We start from the raw sequence: 7,500 nt of genomic DNA, 5'->3' as shown, positions 1-7,500 counted from the left end.
GGTCGAGGGGTTCGGAGGGCCCCAAGAATGCTGGGTTGCCCGGGCGCTTCCCTGGGGGGGGCTGTTAAGGACATCGAGATTTTTTAATAGTCTCACCTGGGCGTGATTTAAGATAAAAAAAGATAGACAGGATGTAAAATGCATTACAAGGATCAGATGAAGTAAAAAGGAGAGATGAGCTATTTTTACGACCTATTCCCGTTGCTTATCAAGCTGATGGCTACGTCACGCCATTAACACTGTCACTTACATACCCAATTTGTCATTCAATCTTTCTCCTGCAATCAGGTGCTGCAGCCTCCGCTATCCCGAGCACTCTCGGCGCGGTCGTTATCGGAGTAAGGGAGCATAACTATAACCATAAAATCTAAAAATCTTCAGCTCCGAATGTCGTTTCGATCTGGTGCTGACGGCGTCGAAAACTGCCCCAGTGCCGTTGATGGTTACTATCTCGACCAGTCAGAAGGAGGTTTACAGCCTCTGCATCGATCTGGCGCAGACGCGGCCCGCGAAGGAGCAGAAGGGCCGACCGAAGGCCGATGAGCTCCCGCCCGCCTGGTGCTGTCGCCGCCGCAAAAAAGGAATGCGGAGAGCCTCGACGTCTGAAGATTCACTTGAGGCGCGCCTCGTCGTCATCCTTCCGGCTTCTCCCTCTTCTTTTTGTCCTTATTTCAAGAGCAGCTTGTGATTCCCTCAACAGCTGAGCGATAAAAAAAGAAAACGAGCATTTCTTGCCCCTCCTACCTATCCCCCCCCCCCCGTCATCTCCAGGCCCTCGGCTTCGGGGTCGTAACCCGGGCACTGGTGCCGCCACTGAGGGAGGCGCGGCTCTCAGGAAGGGATAAAAACGCCCCTGGAGGATCGTGGGCGACACGCGCCTGGGTTTATGCTCCACACGGCAGGTTGTTGAGGGCTGTTATCGTGCCATCACGGGGGTTCGTGGCGGGGGAGGACTGGTGAGGGGTGATGAGGGCCGGGGGGTGGGGATACGACCTCTTCGAGTGCGCAGGTTATTGCCGGAGCTGCACTTGTTTGTGGGCGCGAGTGCGTCGGCGCTCGTGCAGTGAGCAAGTTTATTTGTTCGCGAGGCTTGTGGCACGAGCTTGTTTGCTTGTTCTTGCGTGGCTCTTGCAGCGTGTGTGTGCACTTCCACGCAAGCGCGGGTGTTTGTTCACATGTGGGCATGGCTGTGGTACGCCGGGCATGTTGGTGTCAGTTCACGCGGGAGGATTATCAGCACCATATCAGCTCCTCTGGGCATGAAGGGTTGCTACACGATCCCGCGCCTTCCTACTGATTTATCTTGTTCCTCGTCTTAGCATGGCATCCTCTTCTTCGCTTCACGCCCTTCCTCTCTCCCTCGCTTTCCTCACTTCTTTATCAAGGCACTCTTCCTCTTGCTTATCACAACATTAATTCTCCTTACGCCTCCTTATCCCGACCATCTCGTCTGTTCTCCTTCGTCTTCGCGAGGCGCCCCGGGGGGTCTCCGCGCTGCCGACGGTGCGGAGTGACTGGTTCCTCCCTCGCTTCCATCTCCCTTGCCTCTCCCTTCCTCCGCCCTTTTTTCGGTCCTTCCCCCTTGCCCTTCCTCCACCCTTCTCGCGTTCACCCTTTTGCCTTCCTCTTCCCCCACTGTCTTGATAACTCCCGGAGGACCGTCTCACGAGCGAACTTTCCCGCCATTATGTGGTTTTACGATATAAACAGTTGCTGGTCGACAGCCGCACAGGCAGCAGCCGCCTGTGTCTCCGCCATCCCACGCGGCGGTTCGGGGGGAAGGCGTCTTGGGTGATTTAAATGAATTAAACCTTGGCGGAAGGGACTGCCGAGGCCTTGGTTTAGGATATGGGCACGCGCTGCTTCTGTAAGAACATTTTTTTACAATAAACTTTGTCTCTTGCAATGCATTTGTGATTATCTCAGTCGCAGAGCTTAAACTTTGGCCTAACCAAATGTCCGTGTCCCACGGGAAAAACAACAAATTCTGGGCGTTGCATTCGTAAGTATTTTTGACCAATACATTCAGATTTAGACCTGATGTCATTTTTTTTTTCACCTCAGAGCCAATGTGTCCCGAAGGCCGTTCTTGGAACTCAAGGCTCGAGTAAGCGCTTATTCTCCTCAGGTAAGCCAAGTGTTCTATACAAATCTCAAGTAACCCTCAGGGACTCTCTCTCTCTCTCTCTTTCTCTCCTCTCTCTCTATGTCTGTCTACCCTCTCCTACTCTCTCTCTCTCTCTCTCTCTCTCTCTCTCTCTCTCTATATATATATATATATATATATATATATATATGTCTGTCTACCCCTCCCCCTCTCTCTCTCTCTCTCTATGTCTGCCTACCCCCCCCACACTCTCCTCTCTCTCTATGTCTGTCGACCCCCCCCCCCCTCCACTCTCTCTCTCTCTTTCTCTCTATGTCTGTTTACTCTCTCTCTCTCTTACTATCAATGTCTGTCTACCCCCCCTCTCTTTCACTGACTGTCTGTCTACTTCTCTCCTCCCCCCCCCTCTCTCTCTCTTTCTCTATGTCTGTCTACACCCCCCCACTCTCTCTCTCTCTTCTTTTAATACTTTACTAATAAACAATTACATCATATTTGGTTATAATTATTAAACATGGTACAGGCAACTTATAAGTCTAACTTCATCTCATTGCGCCACGTACTTATGTACTATAATACATAATATACAAATCATATAATTATCTATTTGTGTCCTTTAGCCACAGACGTGCTTTGCATCTGATAGATTGTAATTATTTTCTTTACTCTTTCTTGTATTCTGTCCAAGATTTTGAGGCTAGTGATGTTTGCTCCTCCCCACGCGAGGCAGGAGTACTCGAGTGAAGAGCGAATTTGTGCCCTTTAGAGGAGCTCCTTCCCCTCACCGTCCAGCAGTCAGCTGATTCTTCTTAGGGATGCAAGATTCTGCGAAGCCCTTCTCGCCAAGCTGCCCATGTGACTTTTGAATGACATTTTTTTGTCGAATGTGATGCCCAGTATTTCAATTTCCTTGTGGTCTTATTTTTTCTCATTGAAGTTTACTTAGACATCACTGTTCGTCCTCTCGACAACCATAAGCTGGGTTTTATTCGGGGCAAAGGAGACCTGCCAGTTCTCCCCAAGTCGAGATTTGTGCGAGTCTGTCACTGAGTTTTTCTATGGCGGCATCCTGTTCCCGGGGATCATACCTAAAGGAGAGTGTTCCATCGTCCACGAATGTTTTGGCTTCAGGAATGAGGCGGAGCATGTCATTGAGGAAGACATTCCACAACAGAGTACCAGTATACTTCCTTGAAGGACACCCGTTTTAGTGTCGTAGTAAGCAGAGTGTTTTCCACTGAGAACTACTCTCATTTGTCTGTCGAGTAGATAATTTTCCACTCCAAATGCTTTTAACTTGCTTAACAAACCTAGGTGTCGTACCCTATCGACGGCTCCCTCTCTGTCCGGGGCAAGAACATAAGTGCACTGTCCGCGGTCAAGTGCAGCTGACCAGTCTGCAGTCATCTGTAACAGCAGGTCGGCAGAAGAGCGGTTCTTCTGGAAGCCATATTGAAGGGTAGACAGAAGATGGTTTTTGTTGAGGTGGTTTGTTAGGTGGGAAGATATATGTATATATTTAAATATCTTGCTGATGATTGACAGCAAGGAAACTGGCCGGTATTTTTTTTAGACTGGATTTGTCTTCTCTTTAAAGATGGGGACAACATTACGTTGTTTCCAAAATGGAGCAGCCGAGGGTTAGCACCGTCAGGTCCTGTAGCTTCTCCACTTCTCTCTCGCTTTTGTAAACCAGCTAAGTTTCTCATTATTCAAGATGGGCAGTGTGGGTGGTTTTTGCTCAGGATAAGGAACTGTCATTTTACTTGAGAAATGTCTTGCAGAGCATCTGTCTTTTCTTCAGAGCTTACTGCTAGTGTCCCATCCTTTGTTATTAAGAGTGCGATCATTTGTGTTGCCTTGCTTGTCTTTAAAATGTTCCACCATAATTTCGTTCCAACTTTACCCTCTTTTGATTTCTTTTTTGTAGTTTTCTCCCACTGCTGAAGGGCCCATTTCTGAGTATGTTCCATTTGTTGTGCAGCCTGTCTATGAAATTGCTTGTTTCTGTTTGTAGGATTTTTTTTTATACCGGGTCCATTGGTGTTTGCTGTCCGAGGCTCTTTCGCATTGAAGTCCAAACCATGGTTGATCAGAGGGCTTCGACGAGTAGTTAAAATGAGGTACAAAACGATTTTGTAGCCTCACTCATATAGAGGTGAAGGAATTAACCTTCTGATCTATGTTGCCCTGGAATCCTGTCCAGTTTGCATTCTCCCACTTCCACATCGTTCTTGCCGTAGTCTCCTCCCTAGGAGTTCTTAAGCTAATCTTTGTTAAGACAGCTTCGTGGTCAGATGTCCCGACATAACCAAGTGGGACAGTGACATCTGGGTCAAGAGACGATAAAGAGCGATGTGTTGCAAAATCAACAAAGTTCTGTAGGTCATGGACTGCCATTAGTTCGTCGAAAGCAGATTGTACTCTGTGCTGGTTTAGGTCTCCTAATAATACAAAATGATGGTAGTTATAGGTGGTCATAAGCTGATCAAGGTTTTGCATTAAGAAATCTATAAGTAGTGTCCCTTGTGATAGCGGCCGGTAGCATCCACAAAGAAGAATACCACGCCGTTTCTTGTCCACCAGACTGAAGAGTATTAATTCAATCCGTCTGGTAAGGGAAGATCTATTATCTGCAGTTGCAGGTTGATTTTGTAGCATAATTCAATTCCTCCTTCCTGTGTATTTCTATCTCTATGCATCCAGTTTGAATATTTTGAAATAGGTGCATAGTTGGATGGAACCCTGTCAGCAAGGAAGCTTTCAGCTGCGAATACAATGTCAGCCTTCTGTTTATTTATGAACAGGTGAGTTGGTTCTCCAATACTGGTGTGGAATCCTCTCACATTTGCTGAAATCATTCGTATTTCGCAATGTTTACCACTGCCTTGGGAATACTCCTGTCTGTGCATTGTGGGAGTATGGAGTTGGCATATACGTCACGGAATAGTTCAGTTGATTGGACTGAAAGTGTTGGTAAGGATGAAATCCTCTGTATGGTGCTGGGATTGACGGTGGCCTGTAGTGAACTTGAGCTATTACTGATTTTAATGTGGTCAGTTTCCTGCCCTTTAACTGTGAACGTGTAGTGACCCAGGCCATCCCAGCCGGAAATACCCGAGTTTCCCCTGGAGCTCGTGCTGAATGCCCACGCCGACCCACGAGGGATACAAATGTGTTAACCTTTTTTATATCTGTTTTCTTTGTTTTATTATATTTTTGGCTTTTTTACGAACTTTACTTTTTTTTGTTTCATTCATTTACTTTTAAGCACTCTTTTAGTGTTGGGCAAAGGAACTTGCGTAAACTTTTTATTATATTTTTTTTATTCTCGGTTTTTACCCTTTTCTTTTAAGGGGGTGTAAGGATTTTTATTAGTAAATTTATAAATCCGCAAGCATTTTAACACTTACGCCATCTAGGGAGGGGGATTCGTTTGTTCGTTCCGAGTTCCCCGTTCGGCCAGTTACTAGCCTATAGTTCGGCTATATATAACCTGGGGGACGGGCGAGAGGAGACAGGTGGGGTAGCCTTGTCTGGGAGACGTCATTTAGCTGACGAAGTATACTCGGCGGAAGCTAATGACGTTGGGTATGTTCCTGTTGTCGGTCGTAAGGACGAGATTTTTCATGGCGGTAAACAACCTTCTTTCAGCCCCGAAGGCTGACACGCACTCCCCTTGGAGGTAACCACGCTTACCAGACGGAAACCCTTGTGAATTAGGTCTTCTTCCTTAACTCACACATACACTTTCCTTTTTATCTTTTTACACTCTTCTAGACGTCTCCTCCTTTCGATACATGTATTGTTCCTGTACTAACCAGGTGGTGGCAGCGACTAATGACCTAATTAACAAGGGTAATTAAGAATAAGCGTAATAAAGTCAATCACTACAATAGCATTCAACAAGTCTTATTGACGTTGGTCGGCAATCTTCACCCTGCAAATATCCTCTGAGTGGAATTCCTTATTGCAGTAATTACAGTGTTTTAGTTTTATGCAGTTTGCCTGGGAGCGTCCTTTTCGGCTACAAACTCCACACTTTTCCTGAGGGGGTGGAGGGTTTCCTGGCTGAAGTAAGGCCTTCTCCTCTGGGCGTTTTGCCTGGAGTATGGCGTCTGCCGAGAGGAATCCTGAAGCATCGGTTTTCTCTTACCTGCTGTAGGCTTCAATGTATGTATGGAGATGTTGAGTGCTTGTAGGTTCTTGAGCACGCTCTTGCGACTGGTAAGGAGCCGCCTCTACTACCTCTTGTTTTTGGCTTCTGAATCATTTCACCGAATTCACACCTTTTAATTTTCTAGCCTTTTCTGGTGCCCACCAGATGTACAGCTCTTCGCTTTCCTCGACTTTGCTTTCCCAAGCTTGGTCGATTTATGTGGAAGAGCAGAGCGTGCAAACGAGCGTAGTTGTGCTTGTCCTTTGCTTTCTTAGGTAACGACCAAGCTGTCGATGAAACAGATGGCTTCCACGAGTTTTGGAAAACCGTCGGCGTAGGATGTGAACCTGGAGAGTTAAGCCTTCGCGGAGGCCAGCTCCTTCGGCAGGCTCCTGATGAGACTCCAGCCTCCCTTCGTGAAAGCGAGTCCAGCTCCGTGTCTTCAGCGTCGTTTTCCTGGAGGAAGGTGACGGTGTCCTCAGTGCCATTCGATGCTCTGATCTCTCTCTCTCTCTCTCTCTCTCTCTCTTTCTCTGTCTGTCTGTCTGTCTGTCTGTCTGTCTCACTCTGTCTCTGTCTCTGTCTCTCTCAATCGCTCTCTCTCTCTCTCTCTCTCTCTCTCTCTCTCTCTCTCTCTCTCTCTCTCTCTCTCTCTCTCTCTCTCTCTCTCTCTCTCTCTCTCTCTCTCTCTCAACGTGTTTCTGCCCATTTTTATTTATCTGGATGTAGAGAATAATACAGGAAGGGATTGGTTCGTCCACAAAGCATCGACTGTGGATTAACAGTATCTGCACTGAGAATGACGGCCACAAAAACAGAACAAATATATAAATATAAATCTCTTTATACCCTGTTGTTGGTCCACCACGGAAGCGTGCGCCGGCCTCGTACGTGATCCGATTTTCTATAAACACAAAAGAAAAAATGTACCAGCTGCGAATTTCACTCTATTATGTGTCGTAGTTTTTTCTTCTTTTTTTTTTTTTTTTTTAAACAATGGAAGCAGAGTAGAGAACACTACACAAAATAACGGAACCGAAAATTACGCATTTGCGCGCGAAGTTTAAAGCACAAATATATAAAAGCTGTTTTACGCTTTTTACCCTTAACGCAGGTGCACGAACAAGCATTCTCACTCACGGGGAAACATCAGCGCTCACTCTCCTGTGCGCTCACGCAGTCACGTGTACGCGCCGTTGCCCTCCACCTGCGGGTCCAGATATGTGCATCGTCA

The sequence above is a fragment of the Penaeus monodon genome, chromosome 2 (assembly GCF_015228065.2).
Source record: "Penaeus monodon isolate SGIC_2016 chromosome 2, NSTDA_Pmon_1, whole genome shotgun sequence".
NCBI classification, from domain to species: Eukaryota; Metazoa; Arthropoda; class Malacostraca; order Decapoda; family Penaeidae; genus Penaeus; species Penaeus monodon.
Note: the sequence above shows the minus strand (reverse complement) of the source record.